Genomic DNA, 23,375 nt, shown 5'->3' with positions numbered 1-23,375 from the left:
TATGGGATAGTCCCAATTCTAAATACTTTGTTGCACTATTCCCACAAATATCTCCCACACTACATCATGTGTCGTGATTTAGGGTTTGGCAAATATGATCAAGCAAGGCATGGAATACATATGTGTGTGGCTAAAGTAGCTTAAATCTGCTAATCATAGCTAAAAGTACTTAACAGTTGCCATTTCTAAAGATGGTTAAGCACCGTACTTACATAGCATCAAGAAGCACTAACTCACTAACCCACATGGTTTCTACATACATTAACCTACACTAATGACATTAAGTCATCAGTCAACTGGATGGAGCGCAGAGGCCTGTGTGAGGACAGTCTAATAACTATGCCTTTGTCAGGCACTGTGATTTGCCCATACACTTTGATACTTTCTGTCCTACCTCTCCAAGTGTCTTCTTTAAAAGAAGTCTTTCTGGATATTAGAGTATTTGCACACTTTTCCCAGTTCTGCCAGTCCTCCCCTTGGAATTTAAAATACATGCATATGCACACATGAGCACACACCTTATACCAAAACACTTTCCCAGTAGGCATTTTATACATCAAGGCATGCATACCCCTAGAAAGGGGAAAGAGAGAAGAACAAAAAGGAATATTACTTATCTATCTAAAGAAGTCTCTTTAAAGATTAAGAGTTTTTTTTCTTTAATCAGCCAGTAAAAATATATCTCAGAGGATAACAAGATTTCTGCTGGAAGCTAGCCCTTGCAGAGGCTGATCACATTTGCAGATGCAAAATTCCATTACATCCCCCAACAACCTCAGCAACATTAGTCTCTGGTCAAAGGACCAGAGGAGGAGGGAGGGGGACTGTCCTCCTTCTAAATGGGGAGGGAAAGCAGCCAAGCAAAAAGAGTTTGAGAAAGAACAATGGCCTCCCAGTGAGAAAGCGTGTTAAGTAGGTCGGTATTGGAACCGCATTTTCTTGCACACAAATCCATCATTGTTCCTTTATATTTTCTTTTCCTTTTCTTTCCTACTTCTTTTCTTTCTTCTGCCCTATTCACTATTACTGTCATCTCGTGTGAGAGTTTTTTTAAACCATGATATATTTGTTCAATTATCTGTAGACCTAGAGCCTCTTCATCAAATTAGCGGATCTCTATTTATAGCTGATAATTCTGTACAGGGGATCTAATAAAAATTCCTGAGAGTGATAAAACTAAGTCCAATTTTGCATTGCTGTTTTTGACCCAAGGATTGTTGCCATTATCCAATAAATTGGCTTCAATGACCACTGTAAATACATATTTTCTTTTAAAGATAGTACTTTTTAATGAGAAAAACTAGGCTGAGTAGTATCAGGAAATAACATTTTCACCATTTGCTTCACTCTCTACTCCAAGATCACATTATCTTTAAAAATGAACTTTAAGAGACATAAAGATGAAAAAAATCTAAATAGACTTCGCATAATGATTCTATCAGGGAGGGAATTCATCTGTACCTGGTAAGTATAATCACGTAAAATGTGCTGATACATTTTTAGCAATTAATATGTAATATTGCCAAAGAAGCTCTATAATACTCAATACTCAAGTGTGACTTTTTTTTGTCACTATCAATACATCTCCATTAATTTCAAAAAACATTTCATTTACTATACTCAATTTACCAATTGTTCTAATGGCTTCTGATGATATTTAAAAGTATAATGAAAATACTAAAGCAAATGGCATCATTAAGCCAGGGTCTAACAAAGATCCCAAGCCAGGGGCTCAGTTGGTGAAGCGTCTTCCTTCAGCTCAGGTCATGATCCTAGGGTCCTGGGATGGAGCCCCACATCAGGCTCCCTGCTCAGTGGGGAGCCTGCTTCTCCCTCTGCCTCTGCCATTCCCCCAGCTTATGCTCTCTGGCTCTCTCTCTCTGTTAAATAAATAAATAAAATCCTTAGAAAAAAAAAAAGACCCCAAGCCAGAGTCTGAGTCATAGATCAAAATCCACATGAAAGCCCAAGCTGCAGTTCATATTCTTTCAACAATTAAGGCTGAAACACCTAAATGCCAATACATCTCTATGTCTATCATAAGACTAGTCTCAGAGGCAAGACTATTACTTTTACCTACAGTGAGGTCATGTCTGAAAACAATGAAATCCTGACAAGGTAAGTGAAACCTCAGAAAGCAAAACCACAGGTAAGGGAGGACTGACTAGTGTATACAATTTTTTTTTCCACTGAGGCCTTCAGTGACAGAGCTTGGATTTGTGGCCATCATCCTAGTGATGGAGGTGCGCTAATCTATCCACATTCTCACATCTGACACCCATGATGCCTAAATGCCCACTTTTGTCAGATGGGCAGCTAGGGTTAAAAGGACAGACTTTGACCACACAGACTGAGCAAGCTAACAGACACCCACAGGATTCCAGCCCATGACCTTTCCCTCATAAGAACTCCCTCCCCTAACCACACACTAACAATGCTAAAACATGCATTCAAAATACCACCAACTTTATGATTAAGTAGTTTAACAAGCACTCATAAATAACTGTTTTTGAAAATTCAATGAGAACTTTATGTCTAGAGATGAAATGCATATTAAAAGCAAGAGTTCTTCTAGTCTCTGGATATTATGTCCACAGTAATTCAAATAAACCAACTTCAGATTAAATCAGCCTGGTCATCTATGCTGAATAGCACTGTTGTCAGGGCTACTGGGATTTAAATCTCAGGCTTCAAAGCTATAGGAACTTAAATTATTTAACTTCTCTGTGCCTCACTTCCATCATCTATAAATGAGGAGTACTAGTATGCCGACCTCAGAGGGTTCTTGTGAAAATTAAATACACTAATATATAAAAAGTACTTAACAGAGTACCTCACACATAGTAAATATTGAAAAAATGGTAGCAGTTATTTAGTATTATTGTATACCAGAGGTAAACTCTGGTCATATCTATACTAACAATGATTTTATAAATATAGAAAATGAATGATGGGGGCGCCTGGGTGGCTCAGTTGGTTAAGCAACTGCCTTCGGCTCAGGTCATGATCCTGGAGTCCCGGGATCGAGTCCCGCATCGGGCTCCCTGCTCGGCAGGGGGTCTGCTTCTCCCTCTGACCCTCCCCCCTCTCATGTGCTCTCTCTCTCTCATTCTCTCTTTCTCAAATAAATAAAATCTTTAAAAAAAAATTTAAAAAAAGAAAAATGAATGATGAACATTAGAAAGATGAATCATTATATATGAAGATCAAAAGTATAATCATTTATACATTTGCACAACAGATTAAGAGCCTTATTTCCTATTAATATATGATACATTAACCATTTTTTAAAACTCCCTCACTACTCTAGCCATCTGTAATCAAGAAGAGCATTAAGAAAAATCAAAGGCAGTAAACAACTAGATAAAGAACAGAAAACAACATCAACTGGTTTCTTTTAAATAGAACTCCCCTGAACTTTGTCTCACCAAAGGCGATGCTGGCAACCTTCCAGGCATACAGAGCTTGTACAAATGATGCATACTAATTTATGTAAATCGGGCTTTTTGTTTCTCTTGAGATAACAGAAGACAGTTTCAATCTTATGAGTAGTGACTTTTTTTTTTACTTTCTTTGTCTTCTAAAATTCACTTTTCATATTCCTTTTATCTCATAGTTTTTGTGTGTATGTTTTCCCCTTTTGAGCTCATGTTCTCTTTTTCCTCTAAATTTTTATTTAAATTCCTATTAGTTAACATACAGTATAATATTAGTTTCAGGTGCAGAATTTAAGTGATTTACCACTTACAAAAACACCCAGTGCTCATTACAACTAGTGCCCTACTTAATACCCAGCACCCAATGAATCCATCCCCCCACCCATCTGCTCTCCAATAACCCTCAGTTTGTTCTCCATAGTTAAGAGTCTGTTTCTTATGGGACACCTGGGTGGCTCAGTCGGTTAAGCATCTGCCTTCAGCTCAGGTCATGATCCTGAGATTGAGTCCCACATCGGGCTCCTTGCTCAGTGGGACGTCTGCTTCTCCTTCTGCCCCTCCCCCTGCTTGTGCTCTCTCTCTCTCTCTCTCTCTCTCTGACAAATAAATAAATAAAATCTTAAAAAAAAAAAGAGTCTGTTTCTTGCTTTGCCTCTCTTTTTTCTTCCCTCCATGTTCATTCGTTTTGTTTCTTAAATACCACATATGAGTGAAATCATATGGTATTTGCCTTGCTCTGACTGACTGATTTCACGTAGCATAGTACTCCTACCTCCATTGACATCACTGCAACATGCCAAAGAATGAAACTGGACCACTTTCTTGCACCATACACAAAAATAAATTCAAAATGGATGAAAGACCTAAATGTGAGACAGAAAACCATCAAAATCGTAGAGGAGAACACAGACAGTAACCCCTTGGACATCAGCCATAGCAACTTCTTACTAGATATGTCTCCTGAGGCAAGGGAAACAAAAGCAAAAATAAACTACTGGGACTTCACCAAGATAAAATCTTCTGCATAGCAAAAGAAACAATCAACAAAACTAAAAAGCAACTTATGGAATGGGAGAAGATATTTGCAAATGACATATCTGATAAAGGGTTAGTATCCAAAATATATAGAGAACTTATCAAACTCAACACCCAAAAAAACAAATAATCCAGTTAAGAAATGGGCAGAAGACATGAATAGACATTTTTCCAAAGAAGACATACACATGGCTAACAGACACATGAAAAGATGCTCAACATCACTCATCATCAGGGAAATACAAATCAAAACTACAATGAGATACCACCTCACACCAGTCAGAATGGCTAAAAACAACACAGGAACAACAGATGTTGGTGAGGATGCAGAGAAAGGGGAACTGTCTTGTACTGTTGATAGGAATGCAAACTGGTACAGCCACTCTGGAAAACAGTATGGAAGTTCTTCAAAAAGTTAAAAATAGAACTACCCTATGATCCAGCAATTCCACTACTAAGTATTTACCCAAAGGATACAAAAAAACTGATTCAAGGGGTACATGCACCCCAATGTTTACAGCAGCACTATCAACAATAGCCAAATTATGGAAAGAGCCCAAATGTCCATCAACTGATGAATGGATAAAGAAGATGTGGTGTGTGTGTGTGTGTGTGTGTATTCTTTCTTGCACCATACACAAAAATAAATTCAAAATGGATGAAAGACCTAAATGTGAGACAGAAAACCATCAAAATCGTAGGAGAGAGAGAGAGAATGGAATATTACTCACTCCATACATATGTATATATATATAAGGAGAGAGAGAAAATGGAATATTACTCAGCCATAAAAAAGAATGAAATCATGTTCTTTTTCTTAAACACAGTCCTTTGTTGAATATTCTTCCTTTTAGATATTCTAATTCAACTCTTCTCAATTTTGGATTCAATTTTATGCACTATAGGCCTGGGATAGTGTCTTAAACATAATATATACTTCAGCTATTTGTTCAATAATTGTAGCAGAGTATCTATGGACAGCCCAGCCATTTCAACATTGTTAGATCTGGTGCATGTTAGCTTTCATTACTACTAAAACATTTTCACCATTGTGGGACTACATAAATTATCACTTGCACTCGGGTAATTTCTATTTGACCACATTTCAAATTGAAATACGCCTTCCAGTCTATATTGCTCATAGGTAATTACTATCATTATGATCAATAAAGTTAGGAAGGGGGCCGCCTGGGTAGCTCAGTCAGTTAAGCATCCAACTCTTGGTTTCGGCTCAGATCGTGATCTCAGGTGGTGAGATCGAGCCCCACAATGAGCTCCACATGGAGTCTGCTTAAGAATCTCTCTCCTCTGCCCCTCCCCCTCAAATAAATAAATAAATCTTAAATAAATAAATAAAGTTAGGAATGAAGTTTACTTATGGAAAACAAGTAGGCAATTTTTTAAAAAGAGAGACTTTTAAGGAACCTGAGGAACCTAAAGCATTAAATACTAAATTCACAAACCAAAATTTTTGGACCCAGAAACACTCTTGTTATACATAAACATATCCATAGATTTTATATATATATATATATACACATATATATATACACACACATATATATATACATATACGCACACATGTGTGTAGATAGATATGAAATAGATATAAAATATCTAATAGATATAAAATATCCCTAGGAAATTTTTCCTTTGGGGGGACCCTAATCATGGCAGATGTCCTGTAACAAAAAGCAATTACTAACAGAGAAGATAAGAATTATTTTAGTTTATTTAAATGATAAGAGTTCTGAGTCTTTTAGATCCAAGAATCCTGGAAATACTTCATTATGTTCATTAAAAGAACACTAATTTCTTCATATAAAGAATATCTCATTTGATGATCTGCCAAGAGGTCAGCTTTTGTAAAGAAAAGCTACAATGAAAAGATTTTAAAAGAATGACAATTGTGTTGGGTGATTTCTCCAAAATCTTAAATAGCATATAATTAACACTGTTACAAAAAAAAAAAAAAAGTACAAAAAATAAACACATACACACTGTATTATAAATCTTTTTCAAATTATAATAAAAAGCCTAAAGGCTATGTGGCATGGTGGGAAGAACACAGTCTTGGCCACCAGAAAATGTCAGTTCTGATTCCACCTTTGCCTCTTTACTCCTAAAGCTATCAAGAGAGTTAAATACAATTACATAGGTAATATATTTAGAGCAGTACCTAACACATAGTAAGGGCTCCATAAATAATAATACCACTACCATTAAAAGAAGGCCTGCTGAATTCATATTTAGTTTTGTACTCTCTCAAAATCCTACTAGAATGTAATGGGATTCAAAATAAAGAAAGAACCCCACAAATATAATGAAAAGAAAAGACAATAACAAAATTTGGGGAGCTGGAAAGCAAAGGAATGAGACTTAACTAACCTAGCAGAGTTGACAAGGCTGAATCCTATATCTCTTCCAGGACTCTTAGCTGTACTGTTTTAAACTAAAATTTATCAAAGAAATCTAATTATCTATTATAGTTTTATTATATTAAAACATTCTTATCTAGGGGCACCTGGCTGGCTTAGTCGGTAGAGCATGTGACTCCTGATCTCAGGGTTGTGAGTTCAAGCCCCATGCTGGGGGTACAGCTTACTTAAAAAAAAAAAAAAAAAAAAAATCCTATCTTTAAAATGCCAGCTAAGCAAAAAAAATTTTAAGGTTACATATAAAACTGCAATCCACTGTTTCAGACAGTATATGACAATAACACTGGAGGTAAGAATCCTAATATATTTCCATTTTTTAACTGCAGAAATAAAGAAAAAACAAATGATTCGAATTGGGGAAATTCACCAATAAACAAAACAAATTAAAATGAGGGGTTATAATAGCTTTAGAGATGGTATAAGCATTAAATCAACTAGCCACCAACTTGAAGGTTCTCAAAGAGCAAGTAAGGCTCACCAAGTAAGGACTTTTTATAATTAAAGTTCCCAGTTCCCAGTACCAAGAACACATACACACCATTGGGTCAAAACCTAGATAGAAACAGAGGGAGGAATAGTGTGTACTTTGGGAGGTGGTTCTCCTACATCAAGTACTGCCTTGCCCCTGTCTATACTAGCACTAGTCTACAAAATATAGGCTCACTTCCCATCTGTCAAGTTCAAGAACACTCTCTGCAATGCACACTGATGAAAGTGTAGATTGGTACAAGCCATTTGGAGAACAATTTAGTAATATCTAGTAAAGTATAAAGTGTGCATATCCTACCACCTAGCAATTCCACTCCTACCAATATATCCTAAAAACTCTCATACATGTACAGGGGCGCCTAGGTGGCTCAGTCGGTTAAGCATCTGACTTCAGCTCAGGTCATGATCTCAGAGTCCTGGGATGGACCCCAGCGCCAGGCTCCCTGCTCAGCGGGGAGTCTGCTTGTCCTTCTCCCTCTCCCTCTGCCCCTCCTCCTGCTCACGCTCACTCTCTCTCGCTCGCTCTCTCTCAAATAAATAAAATCTTTAAAAAAAAAAAAACCTCTTATATGTGTATAAAAAGAAACATGTACAAAAATTTACATAGCAACATTGTTTATAGTACCAAAACATAGAAAACATTGAAATGTCCATTAACAGGAAAAGAGATAAATGAATCATGATATAGCCACACAATGAACAGCAGTGAAAAGGAGTGAACCAATGCTACCTGCATCAACATGAATGAATCTCATAAATAACTCAGCTAAATAGAGCTGCAAAAAAATATATACAGCAGAATACCATACATATAAAGTTTAAGACCATACAAAGTGATACTATAAATTTCTTAGAGATACAAACATATATAGTTTTGGGTTTGTTTGGTTTTTTTTAAAAGAATGATACACAGCCAATTTAAATAGTGAAGTTACTACTGAGGTTGAAAAGAGAAATAAAATCAAGGAGCAGAATACAGGAGCTAATATATTTAATTTCTTACACTAGGAAGTATGAATATGGGAGTCTAATGCATTAAATTTTACACCTTTTGCACATCTTTTTATGTCTTAAATATCTTATAATAAAAATTTAAATCCCATATAAAAATTCTGAGACTCTCTAGCTTTGTAGCACTAGATGTTGAAAGTATGAAAGCAAATAAAACCAAGGGTGATTTCATCATCATGAACCTTATCTAAACACGTGTGAACAGTTAGTGAATAATAACTCTGTGCCACAATAGCAGTGCAATAATGCATTTTCTCTTAAATCCAACCCCATGCAGTTCTTCATTCCACTGTCACTGCTCAGGTTATGCCTCATCATCCTTCACCTTGACCTGGTCACCTCACTTCATTCCCTGCGCACCTCCTCTCTGGACTCCATATTGTCCCCACTGCCTGCTTTAAGAAAAGTCACTTCAACATACAGGTGGCTAACAGACACATGAAATGATGCTCAACATCACTCATTATCAGGAAATGCACTACCTGTCAGAATAGCTAAAATCAAAAACACAAGAAACAAGTGTTGGCGAGGATGTGGAAAAAAAGGAACTCTCATGAACCAATGCAAACTGATGCAGCCACTGTAGAAAACAGTATGGAGGTTCCTTTCAAAAAATTAAAAATTAATTACCATATGATCCAGTAATTCCACTACTGAGTATTTACCCAAAGAATATGAAAATATTAACTCAAAGAGATATATGCACCCCTATGTTTATTGCAGCATTATTTACAATAGCCAAATTATGGAAGCACCCAAGTGTCCATCAACAGATGAATGGATAAAGAAGATGTGGTATATACATATTGGAATATTACTCAGCCATAAAAAAGAATGAAATTTTGCCATCTGCAACAACATTGGTCGATCTAGAGGGTATAATGCTAAGTAAAATAACTCAGAGAAAGACAAATACCATATGATTTCACTCATATGTGGAATTTAAGAAACAAACAAACAAAAAGAGACAAACCAGGGGCACCTGAGTGGCTCAGTCAGTCAAGTGGCCAACTCTTGATTTCGGCTCAGGTCATGATCTTGGGGTCCTGGGATCCAGCCCCGCACTGGGCTCCGTGCTCTGCAGGGAGTCTGCTTGAGTACTCTCCCTCTCCCTCTCACTCTGCCCCTCCTGCTGCTCACTCATGCACTCTCTCTCTCTCTAATAAATAAATAAATCTAAAAAAGAGAGAGAGAAACCAAGAAGCAGACTCTTTTTTTTTTAAAGATTTTTTTTTTTAAAGATTTTATTTATTTATTTGAGTGAGAGAGTGAGAGAGAGAAAGAGCACAAGAGGGGGGAGCGGGAGGGGGAGAAGCAGACTCCCTGCCAGGCAGGGAGCCCAATGCGGGACTCGATCCCAGGACTCCAGGATCATGACCTGAGCCGAAGGCAGTCGCTTAACCAACTGAGCCACCCAGGTGCCCTAAAGACTTTTTTTTTAATGTATTTATTTGACAGAGAGAGACACAGCAAGAGAGGGAACACAAGCAGGGGGAGCGGGAGAGGGAGAAGCAGGCTTCCCACGGAGAAGGGAGCCTGATGTGGGGCTCCATCCCAGGACCCTGGGATCATGACCTGAGCTGAAGGCAGACACTTAATGACTGAGCCACCCAGGCGCCCCAAGAATCAGACTCTTAACAAACTGAGAGTTAACAGAGAGGAGATAGGTGGGGGGGATAGGTGAAACAGGTGAAGGGGATTAAGAATACACTTATCATGATGAGCACCAATTAACGTATAGAATTGTTGAATCACTACATGGTACACCTGAAGCTAATATAAGACTGTGTTAGCTATACTGGAATTAAATTTTTTTTAATAATAATGAGAGAAAAAGTCCTTCAAAATAAGACACAAATAGAACCTACCTAATAGATCTAAATTAGTGTCAATGTTCTAGTTCTTGGCATTGGTGATAGGTTCACAGGTATTCCTTACGTTATTAGTACATAAAAAAAAACTAAAATGACCAATGATGCAGTTTGTCAGAAGCAAAGATTATGATCAATCTAATTCTATATACCTAAGGTCCGTTTAAAAAAATAATAATGGTGTCAATCTAGCTCTCCAGGCTAATCTACCTTCCCTCATGGATCTTACATGCTAGTAGATAAAGAAAGACAATTAACAAAAGTAATCCCTAAAATTTACAGTATGTTAGGCAGTGAAACTTATTTTGTTTACTACCAGTTAGTTACTTTTTCTAAAACGTAAGCTCCAAGAGCGCAAGAATTTTTTCATTATTATATCCCCAGCATCCAGAATACCACCTGACGCACAGTAGGTGATCAATAAGTATTTGTTGAAGGAATGATCAATATATGGCAAAATAAATGTTCAGCAAATGTTAACTGCTCCTGTCCCTATCACTGTATCTGTCATATGGCCTTCCCTACTACACGTTCAATGATAATGGGAAGTGAATTTTGGAAAGCAAAAACGTCTTGCCTTCAACAATGCTGGAATCTGAATGAAAACTTAAATGTACAGTCTAGACCTCCACCAAGTGATTCTTATGACTTGAACTACTCAGTTTCTTATGCTATATTCAATGAGACTATGTAATATCACTAATCCACATATCTCAGCATACCTTACAAAAATGTGTTTTAATTTTAAAAATGTTTGTGTTACGATGTAAAAGAAAAAATTTAGGCCAACTGATATTAAGCAATTTGCCTGAAGTCAAACTTATTAAAGACAGGGTTGGTACTCTTGGACTCACAATATCACTTCAGACTCAGCACTACCTTCTACCATAATAAGGATACTCAGTTTATACTCCTGAATTTCTTTTCATCTACTGTTCAACTTTGCCACCCAGGTAGTTAAACAGCTATATATCCATCACTTTTGACCAAATCATAAATATCAAGGCAAGATTTCTGGCAGCACACAAAAAGAGACAGGGCTAACAGAAGTTAGAAGTTACCATGCACAAGTAAAACAAAGGAAGGCTTGTTTTTGCTTATCCCAAAACATATCAGAAGATACCACAAAATGATGGCAGAAGAAAAGTGGGCTGAAAAGACCAACGGCAGTTGAAAGATAAGGAGAATCAGATTTTTAATAGGATGACTGCTACATTTTTCTGTGGGCTATATTATTTTTCAGAATTTAAAAAACTGTCAATTGATTAGTCAGTATTTTGGTGTACTAGGAATGCTACTAAAATGGGGTAAGGAACTGAAAGAAATGTAGGGCAGTGACTCAATAACTCAGCTGGACACCAGATCAAAGGCATTTCAGTTTACTAGAACTGTGTCGCAAATACTAGACAAAGGCTTTCAAACAAATACATGGTCTGCGCAATCTTGAGTAAGGCACTAATTTCATACAAAACATGTCCTATTCTCCTTAAGGTTATATTGGTCTCAACTTCACCACCAACCTTTCTTAAGCTGCAGTTTTGTCTTTGCTCCATAACCTTTCCTTTGTGTTTGATACTGCTCTTAAAGATTTCCAAACTTCTTGACAAACCTGGTGTGCTGAGTTCGCTTTGATATCTTTGCAGCACCTGGCAATTTTAAACTTTTTCTTCAAAGTCTTTGCTCCTTGAGCTTCCCTGACTTGTGCATTTCTGGTTCTCTCATACTACAATTCTACCTCTCTTTAAATTATCCTTTTTCCTCCATCTGCTAACTATCCCTTGATAAACAGACTGCATTCCACAGTTTTAACCAACAGCTCCACATAATTGATTCTCAGATCTCTACTTCCAGTCCCTGTCCCCACAATCCATTCAGGTTATAGCCAATAACAGATCCTTATCTGGTCAACTGTCTCCTCAATCTAAATATGTCCAAAACTGAACTTACCCTCTTCCAAACCACCCTCACCCCACAACCAAACCAGCTCCTGTTCTCAACTTCTCTGTCTTCATCAATGGTACCACAGCTCTCTCAGCTCCTAAGACGCAGATCTTTAGTCACCTCTGCCTCTCTGTCTCCTTCAGCCATTAAAGTACTGAAATCTTTACTTATGGAGACAAAATCAGGAAATGATCTACAAAACTGGAAGAAAAAGAAAAGTGCCACCACGAAAGCAAAGCAATTAAAGAAAAAATAGTTTGAATATTAAAATATTGGGATTTGTCAAACATTTCTACAGTTTGAAGACAGATACTTGTAAACATGTGCTATGTAAAAATCCAGATGTCTGGCTATCATACACATCCAATTACTGTCACCTCCATCTTAGAATTTCTTGTCTTCATAGCCATCCCCTCCTGTCTACTCACCAACACCACTGCTCTAGGTGTTGGTGAGTTCAAGCTTTCCTCACCTCACATCTTAACAAATCTTGCCCCTCTTCTCATCCACTTCGCCCATCAACCTCTGACAGCAATCAGTGCTTCAATTTTATTATAACATTCACTTGTCCAAAGACCTTCAATGACTCTTCAAACTCCTTAGTCTGGCACATAATCTTTTTTGGGGGGGGGCGCATATAATCTTATATTCCATTCTGCCACTGGGATTGGGAGCCCTTCCACTTCAGATATATCCTCACAGCTCACAGATTGAAGGTGCCCATGCAGGTGTGAGATCAAGAAATGACTGGTAGATCCAACTCACATTTACAACTTCCTTTTTATTCTCTTTCTCTCCTCCTATTTTTCTCTTCATAACTTTTCTTCTTTTCTACCACTTTCTTATACTTCTTTTTCACCTTCTTCTCTATGCCAATGGCACCAACAGGAATTTCCAATCTGCAGTTATTCTAAGTACTAAAAAGATTGACCATTGTTCTAGTCAATAGTTACCAATAAGAAAAACTCAGACATGGGGTGCCTGTCCGGCACAGTAGAAGAGTATGTGACTCTTGGTCTTGGGGTGTAAAGATTACTTAAATAAATAAATAAAAACTTGGGGGGAAAAAAAGAAAGAAAGAAAGACTCAGACATAACAATGGAAAATGGAAGGAAGGAGATCTTACCTGTGGAATAACCATGTATCCAAGCTTCCCGTTGCAATCCTAAGACAAAAATCAGGAGTGAGGCCATACAAGCTCCCATATCTAATGATGAAGGCCTCACTGAGGATGAAGAGTATGCCTTGCTGCCCACTTATTCAGGAATACAGAAGTAGCATGAATATAACACCTCTCAGTATAGTTTTCTAGATTTGCCCCTATATCTCATCCAAAGCTAGACAGAGCCCTGGGTTTTCCTCCAGTATAGATAAATATCACATGGAAAAGAACTCAATACAAAATAAAGGAATCTTAGGAAAAAAAATTTTTTTTTGTCAAATGTTTTATTGTGTAGACATCTGGAGTACTGTAAAACATGCATTATCTGTAGATTCAAAAAGGAATAAGCCACATTGTCCTCACTGTCAAATGTGTCAGGCTTGGAATACATGATGGAGATTAATGGAAGTATCATGAGAGTAATATTTAGGTTCCCAAAAAACATCTACAATTTGGAGTAGGGTCTTAATCACATGAAAAGCAAAGCTGTTCACATTCGGTGAACTTGCATTTCATTGGTGGTACACAGTATTTTAATTTTAAAATAAAAATAATTCTGTTTTTAGAAGATTCCCATTCCCCAACTTTATTTTCCCCTCAGTTTTCAGAAATGTTGATTTAAAAAAATCATATCCATTTTTGGAAGTTGTACATTTATCTGAACAATAACTAAAATGTATTACTTCTTCGGTTGCTGAGGTGTATTAAATTTGAAGAAGATAATATCTCCATCTTCAACAATATAATTTCTGCCTTGTTGTCTATACTTTCCAGCAGCCTTGACCGCATTTTCAGAACCTTCCTCTTAAAAATCTTCGTATTTCATTACTTCAGCCATAATGAATCCTTTTTCAAAATCTGTGTGAATCTCTCCTGCAGCTTGAGGAGCCTTCGTTCCTTTGCTGGTGGTCCATGCACATACTTCATCTGGGCCTGCAGCGAAAAAGTATTCTAGTTGGAGTGCTGCAAACCCAGCCTTAATGATCTTTGGCAAAGCGCTTTGTGTCATGTTTGCTTTCAGATACTTCTGTCTCTCTTCAGCACTCAATTCTTGCAACTTGAGTTCCAAGGCCCCACTAAAAGGAATGACCAAGGCACCTGGGTCATACTTGTCTACCCACTCTTTAATTTTTATCAACCATTTGTTTTTCTTTCTAATGTAGTCTTTTTCAGAAAGATTAACCAAGTAGACCATTGGTTTTGAAGCCAAAAATAAGTGTTTATTCAACCCTTCAATCTCTTTGTCATTCCAATCATGATAGAAACGAACAGGTTTCTTCTCATCTATAACCCAGGATTTGACTTTGCACATTATATCATATTCAGGTTTTAATTTTTTATCTCCTCCTCTCACAGCCACTTTTTCTAGTTTATCTATAATGGGCCCAATCATTTCCTCATCTTTGAGTTGAAGTTATTCGTGTATTATTTCTCTATCTCGAATAGGATCTACACTTCCTTCAACACGCGTGATATCATCATCTTCAAAAGCACATGTTAGATGAAAGATTCCATCACAGGCACTGATATGAGATAAAAAGTCATTTCCCAAGCCTTGACCATTGTGAGCTCCTTTCACAAGGCCAGCAATATCCACTACATTTAGAAAGGCAGGAATTTTGCTTGCTGGTTTGTGGTACTGGCAAAGAAAGTCAAACCTTTCATCTGGCGCAGGTACTCTGCTCTCATTAGGACCAAAAGTGCAGAATGGGAAGTTTTCTGCTGAAGCCTGACTATTGGTTAATACACTGAAGAAGGTAGACTTCCCAACATTTGGCAATCCAACAATACCAATTTTCAAGCAGGTTCCAAATCTTCCAATGATTGGGGGTGGTTTAATTCCATCACCTCCCTTTTTGGGGAGCATCATGCTCAGGGCGGGTGATGACACGAGGTCCCAGCGGCAGCGGGAGACGGATCCTGCCTGCAACAGGAGGCAGGGAGGAAGAAGGAGAAAGCACAGGCCCGGCCCCTCCGCCAAGCAGCACGCATGACGGCGCGGCGGTGGTGGTCAGGAATCTTGGGAAATTTTTAATATTCTCTTCTCCCCCTCCCCACAACAAATCAAAGACAGTTTATCTTTACAGAGTCTGTAATTTGTTGGGTTAAAAAACATACTTTCTTTGCTTTTCATAAATTTCACATTTCAACTGCATTTTCCTCTTAGGCTGGATTTACATCTTCGAAGGAAAATGAATTTCCTTTCCCATTTCATAAAACGTTCTGTTTTTCACGGAAATGAAATATAACAAACAATTCTCACTGTACTCACAAATATTTAAAGCCCCAATCTGAGGTCTATGGGTTTCACCTAAAAATGAAATTGCTGTTGATCGCAGATAGATCACACACATACATACATAGAATTCACTCCTTTCTCCTTAGCCCTCATACTTTTTACTCCTAAGAAGGAAGAATCAGTTTAATTGAAATCCAGGTATTTTTAAAGTTATCCTCTTTCCTCTATCTCTTCCTGAGTTGAAAGCAAAATTGGGGGCTCTATGCAAAAGGCCAGACCATATGTATTCTGTATCTTTGTAAGAATGCAAAAAAACAGAGGAGAGAAAGATGACTTCTCAGTAACTGAGGAGTAGTGTTTATATTTAGGATTTCTCTTCCTTTCAGTTTTTGGCATATAGTTAAGCACACTAAACTTCCTAGAAAAAAAAAGGACCCAAAACATTTATAACCTTTCATTGCTCCCATATCTGTCCACTGGATCGAATGTGAATCCTCATTCAGAGTCCTGCCCTAGGCAAAACGTAAAATGTTTGTTTATTTTAGCAAAGCTCCCTCTCTGCATTCTTCACCCTTCCCCTTCTCTTTGTAACTGTATATCCCAGAAATCTGCTGCTCCCTGCACAGCCCCTGGGAATAATTTCTAATGGTAGAATATTAAATATTATATTATGAGGACATTTATTCATTGGAAGAATACTTATTACTAAGCACCAACTATGGACCACTCGGACCTTCCTCAAAATGTCAATGATTGTTCCTGGAAAAGTTCTGTAATCAAAATTTCTTGGGTTTTTGTTTGTTTGTTTGTTTGTTTTTTAAGATTTTATTTATTTATTTGAGAGAGAATGAGAGACAGAGAGCACGAGAGGGAAGAGGATTAGAGGGAGAAGCAGACCCCCCGCTGAGCAGGGAGCCCGATGCGGGACTCAATCCCGGGACTCCAGGATCATGACCTGAGCCGAAGGCAGTCGCTTAACCAACTGAGCCACCCAGGCGCCCTTGTTTGTTTTTTTTAAACACTGGATTAAACAGGTTTCTCAGAACATTTACTATGCAAATGAGCACCCAGGACTCTACAAGAGGCAGTTCTGCCATGCAGGGAATCCCAGACTTGTTGGGCCAGTGCTATTTTCAATGAACATCGATCTGCTGCTCTGCAAAAGGGTTTGGAAGAAGTGGTGCTCAGACAACTGACAGAAAGCAGAGAGCACCTATGTTGGAGTGGAAGAATTAGAAATAGCCTCATGTGAGAACATTTGAGCCAGGTCCTAAGGATGGACAAAATGTGACTGTGCAGAAACGAGAAGAAAGGCAGAGAAGCCACGTGTGGGGCAGTCATGGGGGCAGCACCTCTCAATCACTCTGTGTCATCTGCCCTGCCCTGGGCTCTGGGCTGAACCTACTCGGAGGCAGATCTATTCCTCAGACCCCACCAGGCCCCAGACAGGCATGAAGACACAGATCCAAAGAGGAGGGGGAGCAATGAGACATTAGGTAGGAGAAAAGGGGCAACTTCCTGATAGAAGGTTGTGAGCTAACTTCCCATCCTCCCTTACTCCTTCCAAATATTTCCTTATTTAACTCTTTTTGGTCTAAGCAAGTTAATATATCTTGCCAGTTGCTGTTTTTAAATGACAAATCCTTTTCTATGTATCTATAAACAAAGTTTCCCAAATGTGTAAACTAAACTACGGCCCCACTTTGTTTCAGATGTAGAGATCTGCATGTCAAGTTTTCAAAAATTATTGCTTTCTAGCAAAAGGAGATATACACTGTGTGCAGATAGTTCCAATGAATCAAAATTATTCCCTTCACTTCTGAATCTCTCAGACAGGGATTATTAAAGAAAAATATTTTTGAATTTCAAAATAAACATTTGTCTTAAATGTATGCATGAAGCTAAACCAATGGGCTAAATTTGCTCTAGAAGTATGAGGAGAGGGGCGCCTGGATGTCACAGTCGATTAAGCGTCCCACTCTTGATTTCAGCTCAGGTCATGATCCAGGGTCATGAGATCGAGACCCGCATGGGCTCCGCCCTCAGTGTGGAGTCTGCTTGAGATTCTCTCTCCCTTTCCCTCTCCCCCTGCCCTTCCCCCTGCTTGCACTCGCAAGCTCTCACACTCTCTAAAATAAATAAATAAATCTTTAAATTAATTAATTTTAAAAAGTATGAAGAGATAAGGAGTACTTGTTAGTATTCGTAGAACAGTGCTAAAAAAACCCACTTCAATGTATATTATTGAAAAACAACAATAAGAAACTTGGAAAATGTAAAAGAAAAAAAAAGCCGAAGAAAAAATACCAAGAGATAACTGCTATTTAATAATTTCTTTCAAACTAAATTTTGAGGGATTCCTGGGTGGTTCAGTTGGTTAAGCGTCTGCCTTCGGCTCAGGTCATGATCCCAGTGTCCTGAGATCGAGTCCTGCACGGAGCTCCCTGCTCAGTCAGAGCCTGCTTCTCCCTCTGCCATGCCACTCCCCCTGCTGTGCTCTCTCTCTCTCTCTCTGACAGATAAATAAAAATCTTTAAAAAAATAAAAATAAATTTTGATAATTTAAAATAGATTTTTTAAAGTGATAAAACATACATAACATGAAATTTGCTCTCAACTATTTTTATTTATACAGTTCAATGGCATTAAGTATATAAAATTGATTTTCACATCCAGAAAACTTGGGTTTCTCAGGCCAGTTCAGAAGAGCCATTTGGCCCTTAAACAACAACAACAAAAAACTATTTATTGATAATACAGAGGGAGACAAAAGAAATACCCTCACAGAATACATAAGTAATACCTTAATAAAGCCTTCTATCCTTAATGGGGAAATGTTACATGAATAAGAGGCATTATAAACATCATCTACTTTCTTCCAAGGTTGGCAAGGACCTGCTCACATTTGGGTTTCTTCACTTCCTGCTAAATGCAGCCATGTGCTTAGAGGTGCAGAGCCCTAATTCAGCATTTGCTATCTGTACTCAGTGTAGAAATCCTGGCAAGCAGCCCCGTTGCTGAGGTCACACACCAAGCACTGCTGTAAGGCCAGGCTTGCCCCGCAGCCCTCCCCTTCCAGGAAGAGGAGAACAGCCTGGTCTTCGCACACACTGCTCAGAATCTCATAGGTTGAGGGTGGGGGTCCATAGGAACAATCTGTCAAGCTTTCCCTTGGAAAATTAAGCAGTGCATAACTACAAAGCTGGAGAACCTCTCAGCCCCAACCATTTCAAAACAGCAAGTGTAAAGGAGACTTTTTCTAAAACCATACCCACAACTTCAGCCCAGGTGCTCTCACCCCAGAACACATGCTTCTGAGTCCTCCTGGTATAAAGCAGAGATGTTGTGTATTTTGCTTTATTTAGAAAGAAAAAGAAACAACAGTTTAAATCCCTTGCCTGAAGTCACTTGGAAATCACAGTGACAACTTAGGAAAGGGACAATTAAGAAGGATCAAATTCTTTTTGACCCTGTTAATGCACACACTGTCTTTAAGGAAGAAGAGGAGAGGGGAGAAAGCATAGTTCTTGGCGTCAAATCAAAGGTGCACATGTTCACATGTATTTGGATTAAGTGCCCAGTACTTACACTCGAAGACACGACTATCTTCGGGCAGCTGAGGAGCACTGAAAGCATCAGAACAATGAGCTAGAAAAAAGTGTCCTCATCAAGGTCTGAAGCAAGGGCCAGCTCCGGAGGAACCACAGCAGTACCACGGCCCAGGGGAACCTGCTCTGGGATTGAAGTGATAAGATGAGGCCTGCTCAGTGCCAACCAAGTGCCCAGCATATCCTCTTTGCCCATTTGCAGATGAGCCTGTGGCAATTCTTCTACAGCTCTTGATAGGCTTTACAAATGATCAAGAATTATCATTTGCTATCATCCTATAAGTGCAAGGAACAGAGTCACAACCATGAAACTCTGAAGAAGCTGAGGCTTTAGAGAAATAAAGTAACTTCTCCTGAGGTTCTCAGGTAGAAGCCACACAGACAAGATGCAGAACCAGGTCCATTCAGCTTGGAAGCCCACACCTTTTCCACTCCTGCTCTGTGCTTAGCTTCCCAGAGGGATAGTTTAGAAAGTCCAATTTAAGCTCATAAAGAGAAAGATCTTATATTAAAACGGGTTGACAAATCTTTTCTGTAAAAAAAAAAAAAAAAGGTGAAATATTTTAGGCTTTGCAAGCTATGCCGAATACTCATTTTTGTTTTCTCTTACAACCCTTCCAAAACATAAAAACCATTCTTAGCTCCTGAGGTTACACAAAAACCAGCCATGGCCCACCGTGCTGAGCCCTGTGTTAGAACACAGGGTCCAAGCAAAGCTCAGTGATTCTGATGGATGAGAACTGTGTCACTGACTCAATGTCTTAATTTACAAATGTGCTTTTTGCTTCCAGATGGGGAGGAAAGAGGAAGCCAGGAGAGAATCAGTACTCAATCTAGTCACTTCATATACATTGCATTACTAAGTGTAAAGAAGTAGTGGTCCCTTACTTAAACTCCTTCACTGGAGTAGTTTTAGAAGTTATCCTGCATTTATTTCATTTATGTCTTCTTTCTATATCCATGCCTTTGCCTATTCCAAGTTAGGCATTAATCTGTCACTGAAAATCAATTCTTTCTGCAGTCTAATTAAAACTATTTCAGAGGGCCACAACATAATGAACAGAAACACAGGTAGATTTGAACTGACCATGGGCTCTTTCAGTATGATCAAAGGCTTCTGGGGTTCTGCTATTTAAAATTATAGAAAATATTTTCCATTCACTTTATGACACTTGTAAAACAGGCTTTTGAACACTCCCTGCAACTTACAATAATCATCAAGTCAACCTAACAGATGTTGCAAACTGGATCCAGTTCATCAACTCTAGAGCACATAATGAAATGCATTTCAAATGGCATTCAGATTTTGAGATGCAAGGCAAAATAATGCACAATTTATAACCTCCTTAATTGTCTTAGATACTGAACTTGCATCCAGGATTTGCTCTCAGGCCCTCCATAAAGCATACTCTAGTCCTGTGCCCTGTCAGTTGGCTGACTAACCTCTGCCTTGGTCCAGGCAATACAACCCTAGTGCCAGGTCCAAGTGTTTCTGATTAAAGTATTTTCAACTCTGCTGATTCATGCCCAGCTACTTGGTAGCTACAGAGTGGAAGCAGAAGATGGCCACTAGGGACCAATTTAACAACAACAAATGTTATTTTCACTGTTAAGCTAAACAAGTTGGAAGCCAGAAGGCAACAGATTCCAAAGATTGGTACCTTATCTCATAAGCCTGCGTGCAGAACTACGTAGCCCATTCTACAGGTAAATAAATACAGGCCAATTTTAATCACAGGAACAGCTAGCAAAATGGAACAAGAGTGAGAGCAATTAAAATGCTCCCTTCCTGGATTTTGCTCCCTTTGTCCAATTGCATAATCCCCTCCCATGAAACCCAGGGCAGTCAGGAAAAAGAGCTGGCCTAAGACCTACTAACACAGATAAACAAAGACTGGAGAAAGTGACTAAAAAAGCCTGTAACATGGCACAGTCAAACAAGGAAAGTGCTTCCTTGTGTACAAAGGGCATGGCAATTTCAGTCATGATTAAGACACCAAGCAGAGAAAGGAAAGGAATCAGATGTAAGTTCCTCCTAAGGACATGTAAATGTGCTAGGCATTTTACATACAGTATATGATATAATCATCATTAACTTGTAAGATAGGAATTAGTACCCCCATTTTACAGATGGAAAAACTGAGCCTCAGAGAGAAACTTACTCAAGATCACACAAGTAGGAAGTGCCAGGGCTGGCATTTGAACTGAGTCTGTCTGGGATCAAACCTGCCCTTTCATTCCATCATTCTTTGTCACCCACAGGAAAAATACCAAAAGAGAGTATGGAGTAAACAACATTCAGGAGGAGTTAAACAGGCAAGTAGTATTGGTAAGCAGCAGGTCTCCAAGCTCAGGCCAGGAATCTACCATCCCAGGAGAGAGATGGCAAGAACAAGCCAGGACGCAAGTACCATAGGAGCAAATGACATCCTACTTGGCACCAACAATCTTCCCAAGGTCAGTTCCCAAGGCCCAGCACTGTGAACATGCAGCTAGAAATCAGGGCACCAGGTAAGGACATGGGAGAGCTGGGACTCAGCTGGCACCATGGACATCCGGGGGGGTCACTTGTCTTGACTCCAGGTAACCTGGACTCCACTGACTGAGGCTGAAGCTGTTAAGATACTGTCCATCTTGGCTCCAGATTGGTCCAGGAACTAAAGTTGAGTCTTCAGATTAGAAACGTGATGTGGTAAAGAAGAGGAAGTAGAGGCGGAGGTTATTAGATAGAACTGGCAATTTTTTACTTCAGGGCCATGGCAAATACAATCAACTCTCCTTTCCATCTTGTCATGTTGATAACTTTCACAGAAGGCCAGATCTCTACAATCAAAGGAACAGAGGGGATCAGGATACTAATCTAAGCAAAATCAAGAAAAAAGAACTATTGTTGCCAGAATTAAATCAAAATTTTGTATTTCCAAACATATCAGCCTCGTGCTGGCAGAGCTGGGCCTCGGGAGCAGATTCTGGGAAGAACACTGGTGCCAGGCACACCGATATTAGGAGCTGGCATCCCTCCCCTGCCCTTGAGGCCAGCACTCTCGCCCTTCTGTGGGCTACTGCCCTGCCACTTCTTTACCTGAGTCATCCAGGCAAACGTGTGAAGCCAGTCCTGGGTCATGTGAGGCAGAAGGGAAGGCAGCTAGCAGCAGAAGCAGTCTGCAGAAGGACAGGTGTCCAGGAAGCAGAAAATGCCTCCAATGGCAACCTTCCTCTCCTCTCCAGAAAGAAGGAACTGCTCTATAAAGATGGGCTGGGGGAGCCAGGATTTCAAAATTCAACCCCTGATTCACTAGGCTATGACTGAAGAGAGATCCAGCTAAGTGTGCCAGGATGACTAGGTGATTAATCAGTCCCCTTCTCTGCTCTGTGATGCTCCAGGACAAGTCATGCTATTGCTCGGGGCCTGGGAATGAGCCAGTTGGGGTCAAGGGGTGGGGCTGGAAAATGAGGCCACAGCTCCTGGCCAGGGCTCCCCAGACAGCTCTTGCATCCCTCCCGAAGCCCAGCATCTCCCCAACCTCTTCCCATGAGGAGGAGAATCCCTATGAAGAGAAGTCAGAACAACCCAGATCCCTCCCTCCTAGCCTCTGTTAGCCCAAAGAGGAAAATAAGAGTGAAGTAAGCAGAAAATTTTTAGAAAAGCTAAAATACTACTGCAATAAGGTACTATTGCTAGAGTCAATTTAGATATATCAGCTTTCCCAGTAGATAAATGGGAAGTTTGAAAAAAGATATTTGCTTCAGATACAAAAGATTAATTGGAAGAAATTTTCTAATCATAGAGATGAAAGAAATCTCAAGAAGTTATCTGGTCAGACAGATAGTAGTCAATCTTCATAAAAATCTCCTAAAAAAGAGATCACACAGTTAATACCACTATCTAAGAGTCTTTATGAACAAGAAATGATTCTTTAGACATAAATCCCTAAAACTCCCTTACTTTTAAACTAAATGCCTACTACCTCATTCTCAGGGGAAACAAAAATTACCATCCACAAAAAAAAAGTGTCCATACAGAAATTCTTTTGCCTCAGTCTATTCTTCTCCAACATAAAGACAATCCCAAGTCATAAATGTTTCCTCAATTCTTTCACTATTTTCTTTCTTTTTTTTGCTGAACTCTCTCCAAACTAATCAT

The 23,375-nt window shown here is 39.0% G+C and overlaps 1 protein-coding gene and 1 pseudogene across 2 annotated transcripts in view; both read right to left on the bottom strand.

The window, feature by feature from the left end:
• The window catches only part of PPM1L (protein phosphatase, Mg2+/Mn2+ dependent 1L), a 302,408-nt gene that overhangs the window by 229,422 nt on the left and 49,611 nt on the right, over positions 1-23,375 (bottom strand). The gene's annotated exons all lie outside the window — the stretch shown is intronic.
• Positions 13,667-16,486, bottom strand: LOC118005908 (annotated as a pseudogene). The gene has a single exon (XR_004677897.1). The product of XR_004677897.1 is annotated as an obg-like ATPase 1 (transcript).

Source organism: Mirounga leonina, unplaced genomic scaffold, assembly GCF_011800145.1.
Source record: "Mirounga leonina isolate KUSES-001 unplaced genomic scaffold, KU_Mleo_1.0 Mir_115, whole genome shotgun sequence".
NCBI classification, from domain to species: Eukaryota; Metazoa; Chordata; class Mammalia; order Carnivora; family Phocidae; genus Mirounga; species Mirounga leonina.
Note: the sequence above shows the minus strand (reverse complement) of the source record. Positions and strands in the feature narration are given on the sequence as shown.